Source organism: Pleurodeles waltl, chromosome 5 (genome assembly GCF_031143425.1).
Source record: "Pleurodeles waltl isolate 20211129_DDA chromosome 5, aPleWal1.hap1.20221129, whole genome shotgun sequence".
Classification (NCBI taxonomy): Eukaryota; Metazoa; Chordata; class Amphibia; order Caudata; family Salamandridae; genus Pleurodeles; species Pleurodeles waltl.
In genome coordinates this window covers 305,262,096-305,276,840 of record NC_090444.1, presented here as the reverse complement: position 1 = coordinate 305,276,840, position 14,745 = coordinate 305,262,096, and the positions used below count along the sequence as shown (strand labels likewise).

The 14,745-nt window shown below is 43.6% G+C and overlaps 1 long non-coding RNA gene across 3 annotated transcripts in view; it reads right to left on the bottom strand.

Moving 5' to 3' along the window:
• Nucleotides 1–2,686: 2,686 nt before the first annotated feature.
• Nucleotides 2,687–14,745, bottom strand: part of LOC138297252 (uncharacterized) — a 205,989-nt gene continuing 193,930 nt past the window's right edge. For 2 of the 3 annotated variants that reach the window (XR_011203972.1, XR_011203973.1), the window contains exon 4: nucleotides 6,475–7,821. This is a non-coding gene — a long non-coding RNA (uncharacterized lncRNA). Of the gene's footprint in view, nucleotides 2,932–6,474; nucleotides 7,822–14,745 lie in introns of those variants that run through there. The other variant, XR_011203974.1, reaches the window with a different exon arrangement.

The following is a 14,745-nucleotide window of genomic DNA, read 5'->3' as shown; positions in this document are numbered from 1 at the left end:
TACAGTGATGGAAGATGTAAGCATCATGTGCACTTCTAGGATATTTGGTCAGCAAATTTTTGAACATTTTCCTGATGGTCCACTATATCCAGGGCATTGATGGAGTGCATGTGGTTGCATTTTACGTACAGGTGGAATGTTGCAGCAGAGTCCTTGCTTGGTTTTCAGTTGCTGTGTTGTTTTCTGGAAAAGAAGGTTCTAGGTTGTGAGTTTTATGATTGTATCCAGAACAGATGGCAGAAACACAGAAAATGTGCCCTGTAAAATTCCTGCCAATCTGTCTGTTGTGACTTGGAAGGAACCTAAGGCCAGCATGTGGACACAGCCATCAATTTGACATGTGGTAGAATGTTATTGGGTCTTGCAGTTGGTGACTGGAGACTTGCCGCAATCTTCTCCAGCAATTCCAAGATGGACTCCCTCTTGAGTCCGTAGAACTGTATGACCTCCTCTTCCTTGAGGTCAATGAGGATATATGCTGCCAGAAAACACACTCCCTCCTTCTTTGCTGCCTACATGGTGGTGGTTTCCTAGATACTATGATTTGCAGCATGACAACCTCCATGGTGTAGTTAAGCTTGCCAAAGTGTTTTGTCCTGTTGATGTCTTTTTACTACAGCCACTGCATCATTTCCTATGGCTGGTCTGACAATGCACAGCAATTCTGGTGCAAGCTGGGCATCCACATGATGTGTGACACAGTTCTATACCTATAAATACCACTATGTTATATTTGCATTGTATTTTGTAAAGGAACGCCTACTTTGCAAATATTAAGTAATGTGTGACACCCTACATATGGGAAAGCGTGAAACAGTCGGATACAGTGCAACTTTTGCCCCACGAAAATCTTAAAAAACATAGCATTTTTGAAAATGTGTCATTTTCTTAAATATGACTTGCTGCGTGTGCCTGTCTTGCATCAAACTATGTGATGCAAGGCTGGCACAAGCCTCTCATATATATGTCCCCAAGTATTGAACATGTACTGAGCCACTGCTAAATACCTGCAAGGAGTTGCAACCAACTGTACTGGTATATAGATACTACTACAATAAGTGTAAACTTCCATGGGCTACTGAGCCAAAGACTGGATTCAAAGATGTGAAATATGAATTGTATCATATTTAACTCTAAGGTCAATACTGCAAAACAAAACCTACTTGGTAACAGCTACTTGACTACTGCAGGCAGAAACTTCTGGCAGCCTAAAGTTTTGGAGTTATGGAACAGACTTTGATAAAACAGGTTGCTGCATCACTTCCAGAAATATTCCACAAACTGTGCATCCCTGAGAAGAATGTGAAGACATGCACCCAGTTGTGGAGAAACATTACAAAACACCAGATCATTAAAGCTTAGAGGTGGTAGATATTGTTTTGCAATATCAACAAAGTAACTACTCAGTGGGCTGGAGATGATGAATAAGTTTCCGTGTCGCAGAATAAGCCCAATGCTTATTTCAGAAGGAATTCTTTGAAGATGTTGCTATCTATTTCTTTCACCCTGTTCGAAGTATTAATGACACACCATAAAGCAATAGGGCCACAGAATCTTAGACATCCCCAAAACTGACTTTATAGCTGGTCAGAGCACAAAGGGTGACTTTAAGTTGAATTGTAGAAAACCTGTGAAAGAAGATTATTATCAGAGGTGTTGGTACCCTACTTTTGTTAGATCTGTCAATGGCATTTTATATTGCAAACCATTGCATCCAGGTCTCCCTATTTTCTGATATTGAGATTGGATGTTCTCGGCTAGAATTATTTAAATCTTTTCACAAGCTGGAGCTCACTTGCTGACTGTCATCTGTTTTTGACTCAGATCTTGATGTTCAATGAGGGTCAGCTCCACCCCACCTAAATGTGTATCTGTTGCACTAACTAAATGATCAAATCCTTTGATGGGCAGTGTGCTGGACCGATTATCGATGTTCCGGCACAGCAGTACCTCAGGGGCACCATCAAGCCCGGAGTCAATGACCCTTACGTAGTCTAACAGTAAACCATTCAGGAAGCGTCTCCGATAGAAGGAGGGGTTTTTAAACCCATATCGGGACGTTTTGAGAGGAGGAGCCTGTTGGCAGCGACAGCACCAGCAGAAGCAGCACAACGCGAGGCCGAACAGCGGAGAAGTCCAGCGGACGTAGCAGTGGCAAGCGAAGTGCAGTACGAAGTTGCAACAAAGGGAAAGAAGCCAGGTCCAGGAGGGGGAACCCAAAGACGGCGGCCCGACCCTCATCCCAGGGCACAGGTGGAGGAACAAGAGGCAACAAGGCCAACAGATAGGCCATGCTCTTGGGAGAACGTGGCCCTGCCAGGTACGGCCCCAATTTAGGACGGGGAACAGAAACAGTGAAACAGGTGGGAGGACGGAGTACCAGACAAGGCTGGGTATTTTCTTTTTTTTTTTTTTCCTCTCTCTCTTTTCTTTATTTGTGGTTTTGATATTTGGTTCAATGCCAGGGTTGTTATGAAGTATAATAACGGCTGTGGAGGGAAAGTACAGAAAGAAAGTACCAGAACCAAAAGAAAGTGAAGATTGATGTCAGACTCGTATTTTCGTTTTTTGTATTTTTATTTCTTCTAAATATAGCGTTTGTCTGAAATATTAGGGAAATAGGAGGGGAAGGAAAACCAACGACCTCGATTAAACCACAGAAAAGTGGAAAGGACAGAAAGGGTAGAAGAAGAGACCACAGAACCAAGAAAAGAGACAGTGATGGCAGAAGAATAGACAGTAGAAGAAAAGAAGAAAAGGAAAGCTTATAAACAAGAAATGCAGAACAAGAACTAAAAGAGAAGAAAAACAGTAAGAGGAAAACAGAAAACAAAGGAGAGCAAGACAGACCGGGGAAAATAGGGGTAATACTTACCTGTCCACCAACAGTCTTTTCTTCTTCTTTTTCCCATGTGCCTCCTGAAACACCATCTGGAAGGAAAAGAAGGAAGAAAATGAAGACCCAATGAACCCTCAAAGAAGAACATGGATCGGAAAGGACACATATGACAAAAGAAAGAAAGAACAAAACAGTAAACTACTAGTAAACAGCAAATTCTAATAAAGAATATATATATTATAATAACTGGCTACGAGTGTTCCTTACGGTGACCCTGTAACAGGCAGTTTTATATCTGTGCAGATAATTCAGAGTTAAACATTAATATGTGTCCATGAGGCTTAGAATGGCCACATGAATGTGAACTGCCTTGCACTGAATTTATGGATGGACCTAGATTATGTTATTGAAGGCTTCTGACTCCTGCTGGCAAGTTGCAAAGCCTCACAGCCCATAACTATGCATGGTATGTCTAAACATATATATAAGTTTACAGAGTATGTATCTACTTGCATACAAAAAAGGCAAGGAATCTTATGGTAATGGTAGTAACTAGACCCCCTCAGTTGCCAGGAGACGATCCTGATGCCATCAAACATCATCACCAGCTCATTAGGACCACCAAAAAACACACCCTGCAACAACGCATCAATGAAAACACCCACAACAGCAAGGAACTTTTCACCATCATCAAAGAGTTCACCAACCCCAACTCCAACTCCACCGACAGCCCCCTGTCGCAAGAACTCTGCAAAAACCTTGCCAACTACTTCCATCGCAAGATCGCAGACATTTATGACAACTTCACCACCTAGGGCCTCCCCACGACTCTCACCACCAGCCCGCCCACCAAAGCATCACCACACCCTCCTTTGCTGGAACAACATCACTGACAATGAGACAACATCATGGCAACCATCCACTTAGGAGCTCCTTCTGACCCCTGCCCTCACCACATTTTCAACAAAGCCAGTAACATCCTCACACCCAAACTCCGGCATATCGTCAACCGCTTCTTTGAAACTGCCACCTTCCAGGAGAGTTGGAAACACGCCGAGATCAAACCTCTACTGAAGAAACTCACTACCAACCCGACAGACCGCAAGAACTACCGTTCCATCTCCCTGCTCCCCTTTCCGGCCAAAGTCATTGAGAAGGCAGTCAACAAACAACTCACCAGCTTCCTGGAAACCAACAACATCCTGAACCACTCTCAGTCAGGATTCAGAAGAAACCATAGCACCGTGACCACCCTCCTCGCCACCATGGACGACATCCGCACCCTCCTGGACTTTTCTGCCACTTTTGACACAGTCTCACATGACACTCTACTCACCTGTCTCCACGACGTTGCTGCCTGGATGAAAGATAGGTGCCTCAAACTGAACTCGGACAAAACAGAAGTGCTCATCCTCGGCTCCACACCCTCAACCTGGAATGAGTCCGGGAATGAGTCCTGGTGGCCCACCACCCTTGGAAACACCACAAACCCCACCAACTGTGGCTGCAACCTCAGCATCATCTTAGACTCATCGCTCTCAATGGACCGATAGGTGAGCACAGTCTCATCGGGTTGCTTCCACACTGCGCATGCTTCAAAAAATCTACAATTGGATCTCCACCGAAGCTAGAAGGACAGTTACCCAGGCCCTTGTCAGCAGCCACCTCGACTACGACAATGCACTCTACGCCGGAACCACTGCCTAGACCTGGAAAAGACTACAACACATCCAGAACACCTCTGCCCGTCTCATCAAGAACGCCCCACGATACAGCCACACCTCCGCCCTTCTAAGAGACTTACACTGGCTGCTTATTGACAAGAGAATCACCATCAAGCTCCTGACCCACACCTACAAGGCCCTAGCCGACGCTGGACCAGCCTACCTCAACCACAGACTATCCTTCTACACTCCCATCAGACAACTCTGCTCCACTGAAAAGACCCTCTCCAACGTCACCCTCATCCAGAAAACCACAGCCGGAGGAAGAACCTTCTTCCACATCACAGCCAAGACCTGGAACACCCTCCCCATCGACCTCAGGCAATCTACCACCCTGTCACAGTTCAGGAAGGACCTCAAGACCTGGTTCTTCCACTGATCCTCAGCACCACTCCTTACTTCCCCCAGCGCCTTGAGTCCCTCACAGGTGAGTAGCCGCTCTTTACAAATCCCTGATTGACTGATTAATTGATCCACCCTGAGCTCACTGCATGCCTGCACACAGTGTTTCAGCCACCCACGTAATTATTCCCCAGCTTGCACAACCAGCCAAATGTGTTTCCCGTTCCTGTATTCCCAGTGATTACAAGCCACATCCTGCCTTCCTACCTTGCCTTCACTATCTTGGCTCACCTCCTCAGCACCTTGCAGTGTGAAATGGGTGGACTCAGACTTTTTATGACATTTTCTGCTACCTATTGTTTCACCTATTGTTCCACCCATAACATCCTGGAGCATGAAATGTTTACGGGAGGCAAGAAGTACATAGCTGGAAAAATCTGATTACTTTTTATAGGATGGATTTTATTGAATTTCCCTACTGTTTACAGGCATCTCTGCCCTAGAGATCTTGGGTGCTAAACAGCACCTGCCCTCTTATAGAAAACGTACTTTTATGGATGACCAGTTGTGTATCACCAACTTCACGAGTGCCAAGAGAGCATCTAAGGATTATAGGTAACATTTTCCCACTTCCTTTTCCTCACACAGGGCACAAGAGGTTCTGGAATAAGTACAAACAAAACATGACTATATAAATGCTGGCTGTTTTGGATTAAGTAAAATGTTTTTAAACATGTGGTAGCGCGAAATATGACTGCCGGCATTTGTTTCCATATAAACTTAAAAGGCTCATTAGATTTTAGTTTTCATTAGTGCTTACTTGCAGATTTGCATACCCTTGATCGGCTCAACAACACTTGGTGGCAGTTAACACTCTCCACCTGTACATACCTACTGCTCACTTTCCCTTCCCAGTGTCATTTTAAGAATTGTTTGGGGTCCCGTGAAAGACATATTTCAACCCCTTTTTGTGACCCTGTTAAAGTTTAACATTAAAATATTTTTTATTTGACAAAATGCTTAAATTAGCAGGAAATGGATGATAATAAACAGATTTGCTCCGTGCAGGGGGACCCCACATTATGTCTTGCCTGGGGCCTCCGAAATCCTTAACATGACACTAGGTCGCCAAGCTCTCTGTAAAAAATTAAAAACACTGTTACTTCAAGTCCAATGTCTTTCATGCCAGTAATTCTGGCTTCTTGTATGTGTTTTGTACTTTTGGTTTCTCAGCGCTTAGAAGCTCTGCAGGGGGTAGACCATCCTTTACAGGGAAGGTAACAAGCACATAGCATGCAATGAAGTTAATCAAACAAAAAGCAGTACGACCAGAACGTCAATGTTTATGCAGCAATAAGTATGTCGTCAACGCTGAATGACAGCAGCTAGAACAAATATAGAGGCTGTGGGCACTTTGGTTCCCACTCTGCTTTACCAAATAATTTTAACAAAACACATAAATAACTCAAAAGCTGTGCAAATACATTTTAATCGGGAGAATTTAAACTGCGCGATTGGTCAGGCAGAACATGGTGAACATCCCGGATAATTGTCTCCGTGTGGCTCTGTTTTGTCTCCCTTCTATCTTTCAACAGCTAATTTAAAATATCCTCCCTGCTGTGCTTGCTCGTTCACACTTGCCTTCCTTGTAGAAGGTCAAACTCTGAGGGCAGCCTTATATCTTTGTTGTTTTTATCTCTCGCGCTCTCCGGTTGTGATTCTGCTGAAGCACCCTTTTGGATCATATTAAAACTCACTATAATATAAAGTAGTTACATGAAACACTTCCCTGGGCTCACTTTTGTTTTTACTTCACTGCAATGTCAACATTTAATCAGCACTGAACATGTTTAGACAAAATAAAAGTTATGAAAAAAGGAAAAAATGTGAATGATATATGGCCATCAACTGTTGAAGAATTATTGAAAAGGGTAAGAACTAAAACATGTTTAGAGTCTTTCCTTTCTAAAGGTCACAGTGTCCTTTAGTAGACAACAACTCTCATGTTTCTCACTAGCCTATTTGTTTCACCAAAGTGGGAGGAGGGAGATATAATCAGCAAATCCGGAGATTGTGCCTTTGTAAGCATTGAATTTAAAGAAGGAACTAATATATATAGGAAATAAAGATAATCGGTAGGATTTATTGCTGCCTTTGCATACTCTCTCTTGTCAGTGGTTGATAAAGAACAGGATAATATTTAAGGCACGGTATGTTTGTGACTGAACTGCAGCTGCAAACAGTGCAAGGTCTAACTGGATATGGAGACGATCTGTCAAGTGATTTAACTATGGAATGTGCTTTCTATTATGAAGGAAGCTGCCTAAACCTTTCTAAAAGTGAGTTTAAATGTTTGTCGAGTTGTGATGAAGCATGCAGTTTACTTTGCATTGTTACATAGTATATTCCGTCAAAGTAAAAATATCTGTAATTCGAAATTAGTAAAGTAAATATTTGTACAAAGGCACAAGTTGATAAACACAATAATTCCTGTCTCTTTAGATTATTGATTGCTTATATTGGTGTCCTTTAACCAGCCCCGTTGGCCTTGGTGTCCCGTTATGTACTATTTATTAATACAAATAAAATTAGTGGATAGAACAATCTTCTCATCTCCATGAGTGTAGGAATGCCCTAAATCTAAAGGGTTGGAGGTGCCCGATCAAATGAGTCCATGTTCGATAGGCATGAAACATAGAGGGAGCTAAAAATCTGAAAGCAAAAAGCGTAAAGATGGTTCATGCGTTTCGGACAATTCCTTTTAATAAAATCATCCAGCAGCATGGTTGGCTTTAGACTTTGCAGACACGTCTGGAACTGTGAGTTGTATGACAGACTTTGTCCAATCGGGTTTGAAAACTTCTTAGGCATGTTGTAGTGTCATTGGCAAAACGGTCTGAGCCTCCACGTTTCACTCTAGGAAAAAAGGCAAAGCAATTCATTGTTATTTTCTGGGCCCAAGCCAGGACTATATATGATTCCACCGCCTTGACTTGCAAAGCAATTGACATTAATAAGAGACGTTAGGGGCCACTCCCTGAACTGCAAACAGAAGTAGAGGGTAATAGATGGGACTGAATTACAACAGAAGTCAATGGCCAGTTCCTACCTCGTTTCATCCCCTCTACCTTCATAGTCTCCCCAAGCATCCCTATTCCTTCCACCCACTTTAACTCATTACTGTTTTTCAACAATTACCCCATTTCATGTGTATTTTTGCGTCTTTTCAACCTCTCCCTGTTAGTGAGTTGTATCTCTCCCTTCATATATTCATCTTAAATTGTAGCCACAATGTAGATGTTTCCGGTTGTTTAATTGTTTTCTCTATTTTGGCCTCTTTCTTTCTTTTTTTCTTTCTTTCTCGTTTCACAAGATATTGATAAGAAGTGAGATGGATAATCATCTCTAATCATCTTTCACTGATCACTGTACAGGGTGGGCATACAACACTACAGTGGAGGAAGGTGCTATGTCTACAGTAGAAGGAGTCACAGGGTTATAACATAATTGAATCCAAAACCTTGGTGTGTTAACCCTTTTGAACATTCAAAAGTACTACAGAAAGTGTTGCAAAACAATTCTCTAACACCCTCATGGTTGAGGTACAAAAATCTCTGTCAGAACCCCTTTCAGAAGGCCACGGGGTGCGCAGGAGTTACTGGGCCCATCCATGATGTCTGAGGCCTTTTACTCCTGATGTCACGAGGCCTACCCTTCTATGGATTCTGCTCAACTCGGCCAAGCACCCCTTATGCAGCTGACTCTCACTTAGGTAGCATTAGTCAAGCAGTCAAGGCTCCTTTGGTGGGGAGCATGGATACAGATCAGTGAACACGGCTGGCTCATAAATCAGCATGCAAGCAGAATGAACAATAAATCAATGTCCAGTCAAACACTTGTTTTCCTATAAAAGAAATATTTTAATTCTAATTCTACACAGGCAAAGGTAAACAATACTCAAAAGCAATAACACAATCCCCCTTGAGGTCATAGCTTTAGTAATTCTCAGATCACTCCCTCTTTTATTAACTATAGTGCAACAGGTTTGATGTCCTTCCCCTTTCGCTGACGGTCACATTCAGGGAATGTACACTACTAGGCCATACTCAAGAGTCCGCCCCTCTGACTCCTTTTGGAATTTCAGTCAGAAGAGACTATATAGTTGCAGTGCCAATGGCAGTATGTCCCTGGGACCCCAAAGGCCCAGTTCATGGCTTACCCGCTCCAAACGTATGCGGAACCGTTCAGCAGCACAGCAAAGTCATGCTCGGAATTGGCAAAGTCAGGCTGTGCGAAGGCACACATAGCAGCACCCGGCAGGTGCAGACTCCCAACTCTGAACTAAGGTGCTGGCTGGTTCTAGCATTTGGGCTTGCTCCTGCTCCAGAGATCACACAGTAAGTCACACTTTACTTCGCAGAGGGAGAGAGGCTGATCTCCCTGCTCCAGTTGAGCTCCAGTGATGTCCTTTGACCCTTGGGATTCTTCAGTGCAGTTCACAGAATATGGGCTGGACTCACCTTGGTCACAACAGCAGGTTCTCAGTTCCAGCACCGGCCTGAACCCTTGGCCTCAGTGTCTCCGGTTGCCCCTCCTGACATATGGGGTCACTGCCATGGCACTCACAAGTTCAGCTGCACTGGCCTGGCCTTGATGTTCATGAAGGCCCCCTCTCTGGCACACCGGGCCACCCACCACAAGGTCATGCTGGCATGGCACCCTCCACACAACCTTCGTTCCTCGACTCAATCCATAGGGGCCCCTCCTGACACACAGGAGTTGCCGAAAATATGCAGCACATGGGCTACAGCCCAATCTGTGCAAGAGTAGATTCCTCACACACTGCACTGGGAGTCCTCGTGATAGAGCTTCCTGGACTTTGCTCCTTCCAAAGCTCCTCTTGCTCACAGGGCACATTGGTCTTGGTAAGCAGGAAGGCCCTGGTGTCTCAGGCTCCTGTGCAGGTAGTCTTGGTATCCCTGGGTGATGTCCCCTCACCCAGCAGGAAGGTAGCAGACATGGACACCCAGTACTGGTCACAGGAAGAAGTCTTGCAGAGATTCTCCCCCTCACACAGCCATCTGGCTGCTCGACAGATAACAACGTTTTGGGCCTCAAATTCAATACTTTTAGTCTTTTTCCAAAAACAAAATGTAATTGAATGGCTGAGTCTTTGAAATTTTATGCTGGAGTTCTGTTTCTTTGAAATTGACATATTTCCCCTTTCTTCTCTATCTTGAAGGATACCAAATACAGCAGTCAGAACTCAGAAGTTGATTAATCCACAAAAAGATTCATGGGAGGACCTGACTTCACACCTGGATGTCAGCGACAGTGTAATATATGCATCAAATGGTTAATCCTGGGCTCCTAGCCCTACTCTTTATGATTCCCTTCCCATCTCTCGCTTCCTGAGATGTGTCCAGGCCACTTCCTTGTGATCTATCATTGAATCAAACAGCCCTTTGAAATGAACAGAGAAAGCCTGGCTCTCCATCCTCCAGTACATGTCCCTTCCATCTTACAGGACACATCTTTCTGGGGAATTTCTCTACTCATCATGTTTTCACCTGAAAGGTCTGTGCTTGCCAAAATGAAACTGAAGGTCCTCCAGGTAGTGTACCAGTGCAGGCCCACTTGCTCTCAGTGTACAACCACATCAGACTTACTACAAAGCACTGTGATCCTCATGTATAATGCCACCACAAGCATAACTATATGCAGTAAACACATTCAGTCTGCGCACACTTTTCAGTATGGCAGCCTTTTTTGTATTGTACCAGAGAGTCTTATTTTAAAAACACACCTTGCAAGCCTACACACATTTACCATGTGCGCACTGTACCACACTTTACCAATTGTGTAGTTTACTTCTTGCGAGCACACCTGCTCTCAGCATATTTTCATCATGATGTAGGCCATTGGTAAGTTAAGCACCCAACAGTGGAACTTTTAAAAAGGTGAATGAGTCTGTGGGCTTCACTCCAGTGACAAAGAGTAAAAAGGTCCTGTTCACTATAATTCATCACTAGACTGTATGCTGCCACCACCATGCTTGTGCTGCTTAACCCCTGCTGATGGTGGCAGCCTTCCACCATTATGAGGGGTGTGCTTTAGGCACCCCTCCCATTCCATCAAGACTGCAATCTGTGAGACAGGCATATGTACACATAATCTGTGTCGAACATGAGAAAGAAAATCAGCATTAGGGTTCCAGACAACAGTACAGTTGGGCACTCAGGGCAGGGGCACACATCTCTTTCTATGCAGAGGACATTTCCTTTCCAGACTGCAATGTTGTTAATTTAAATATTCTAAGAAAAATGACACTAGCACTGCTAAACCTTCATTTGTGTTATAAATGTGGTTGTAGACACAAAGGAACAGGCACACATCATTAACAAAAACCAGTAGGCACACTTTGCATAGTTGGAGAACTTTGTATTTATAGTTAAATCACATTCCCCACAGGAATGGCATTTGGTGACCACAATCCAGGCCTTGTGGTCTCCCTTGCTGCTTATGGTTGAAGGACTTGAGTGGCTACAGTTGGCTGTCCGGACAATATGTGCAGGGCTGACACAGGCCCAACCTTGAGGGCAACCTCACTGCAGATACACAGGTGTTCATTGCACGGACAGGGGGTTCTAACACTCACATGTCCAGTATCACCGTGGCCAGGGATGAGCCACTGATATAACCTTAGCACCAAGAGGTGCATAAAATCACTGTGCCTTCCCCGCTGCATAGGCCACATTTCACAGACCAGGGGCTCTAGGAGTCACCTATCCAGCACTACTGCGACAACGGACAAGACACTGACGTCACCTAATCGCCAGGAGGTGCATAAAATCACTGTGCCTTCCCCGCAGTGTGGGATGCATTTCACAGACCGGGGGCTCTAGGACACTCCTGTCCAGCAGCACCACAGCCAGGGACGAGCCGCGGATGTACCCTGAGCACCAGGAGGCACATAAAATCACCATGCCTTACCTGCAGAACGGGACATGGTCGGGCACGTCCCGGGCCAAGACCGGGCCAAGATCAGGTCCGTATGAGGCCAGTTAAGGCTGGGCAACCTCTCTTGGCCTGTTTCATATTCGGTGGAATCTGGTTTGAGTATTGGATCCCTGGGTGGCCAAGGTAGAAGGTACATCAAACTTTTACTGGACTTTTCAGGGGTGGGCCAGTTATTTATTCATAGTGTGCTGCAGGCCTACTGACAGGGCACTGTTAATCCTTTTTGCCGTATTTGGGGCTGACTGTCCGGGGAGGTTCTCCTGTAATATTGTTAAATATGGGCAGGTTTAATATTGCATCAGCCCCACCTTCCACTAATTCTATATTGGATGTTTTTTTTTACAAAAGGCTGTGGACGTTCTTACCAAGGAGATTGAATTGGCTGAGCGAAGGCTTTCACTATCATCACTGTCTTCTTGTGATCCAGCCTCAACCCCAACCCCAACCCCGGCACTGGTCCCAGGCTACAGACCCCCTGGCAAGAAATATTAGCCTGCTTTCAAAGGCTCTCCCACTGATAGTTTCCTCATTGCCAGCTGTTGCGTGTGGGAATTCCATGAAGGATAGTAATAAACCTTCTATAATGCTGTCTCATGTTATTGAAGGGGGAACAATGCCTAAAACAAAAGGTCGTGTTCCATCCCAGTCCATTGATTCCCTAGAGGATACACAGAGTAAGGTTAATAAAGCAGCAAACTGGTGTAAGGAGAAAGCTAATTTCCACCAATCAGTGATTGATAATCTTGTAATGGCTCGCAGAGTCAGCCGGGTTGGCCACATGACAAAGTTTATTGAGGGAGATTGTGTTGTGTTAAATTTAAGAATGTTTAGTGGGTTAACTTTTTGCTGTCTCGCCTGAGCAGTTAGATGAAAATCTAAGTGGAATAATGGTTAGACCGTTAGGCTTTCTTATCCTCCCCAGTAGAGGTGTACTGGAAGAAAGTTCAGAATAGATCCTGTAAGTACAACAGGCCAATCAGTAGGCACCCCCCACCAGCATTATGCTTTCATCCCAATAGCTTTGAAGCCCTATCAGATTTTCTGGCTATAGATTGACCCCTGATTCTACCAAAGCCCATTGAACCCGGGGTTGTGGCACTGTCATCAGAGACCTGTCTCAAAATTAGCGCTCCCTGTCCTGTTCCAGGTAAGCCATCTTCAAAACTTAATTCTAACATTAGCTGCAGTGATAGTATTCGGGGTTTGCAGTTTTTATCTTGGAACGTGGCAGGGATTTGTGACAATCTTCTTAATGAGGACTAGCTGAATTACATTACCAATTTCAACATTACATGTTGCTAGGAAACATGGACCTCCAACCCTGTTATATTAAATGGGTATATGGCTTATTGCTCACCCAAGCTTCCATCACCTTCAGGAAGAGGGAAGAGGGGTTTAGCGATTGTTTTTATTGTGTGCATTTGAAAATCTGAAGGTTAAGGTGATTGATTAATTTTTATTTTGATGATTTTGCCTCAAACACAGCTGTGATTGTTGAGGATTTGGAGAAGACACTGGCACAGTTCTATAACAGACAAGAGAAACCTTTTGTGCCATTAATATGGACAGGTGATTTTAATATTATAAAATGTCGGTATAGCACAGAATGCATTTGTGGGTTGTATGATTCACAGGGGGATGTTAATGGCTATTTTGTCCAATCTGCGTATGGTAAAGCTCTCAATAAATTGATCATTTCCTATAGACTAGTTGACATCTCAGATATATTGGATCAAAGTGACACCAGACCCCCTACATTTATGGGGAGAGGCAGGTGGAGCACAATTGACTTTGTTCTAATATCTTCTATTTTGGCACACAGTGTGTTTTTTTTTTAAAGTGCACTGCCTACCAACCAGTGACCACAATCCCATTCACATCTGTTTGCTTGGTAATTATCATGCAGCTCTGTCAAAGGCCATTTGTTTATCTATTGCATATAAGGCAAATAAAGGGATTAGTTTGAAGTGGAATAATGTCAATCCAGAGGTCTTTTTTAACAATTTAGTTTAAAATGGGACAAATGATTGTATTTCCTGCCTGTCCCCAGATAGGTCCAATGAAGACATTCTTTGGAGTTTTAGTAATATTAGTAGGGGGGTGGCATGTCAATTAACTTCTAAAATTCAGATGTTGGTAAAGGGTCCTTGTGAGATGATGTTCACAAGGTTGAGGCAAAAGGTGGGAGATAGCTGTATTGTTTCTGTTGGACCCAGGATCAGGTACTAAAGCTTTTTCTAGAACATTCTATCTTGAGGAAGGATGTCTGTTCAACTAACTTCAAGTTGAGACACAGTATGCTGATTTAGCTATATATTAAAACTTGATTTAAGTGAAATCTCGAAGATATTGTCCAAGCACTTGAATAATAAATATGGACGTCTGCAACATTAGGACTAAAGGAATCTAAGTCTGGGGCTGCATGCATTCTTGTTGAACGTGCACCTGCATACAACCCTTTTGCCTCACCAGTTCGAACTTCTATTTTAAGCCAATTCAAATGTGTATGAGATACAGTGTACACATAATTTTTCTCATTTCTGATAAAAGTGTTTCTGGCCCAGCGTTCCTTAAACTCAAATTCAATATCTGAACTGGTTTTTGTTTCTTTTATACGTTCTGATTTTCCCAAACAATGTCCTTAATTTTGTCAGAAATTCTCTTATTTAAGAGCTGTCTTCTATACCACATTGGTTTGGACATTTTAATATAATAATTGCTTTACTGTAATATTGTTTGGCTAGTTGCTAGACATAGAACATGTTCATTTACTCTGAGAAAGGTCTCACATCAGGACCTTGGCCTAATTCTCCCACAGTC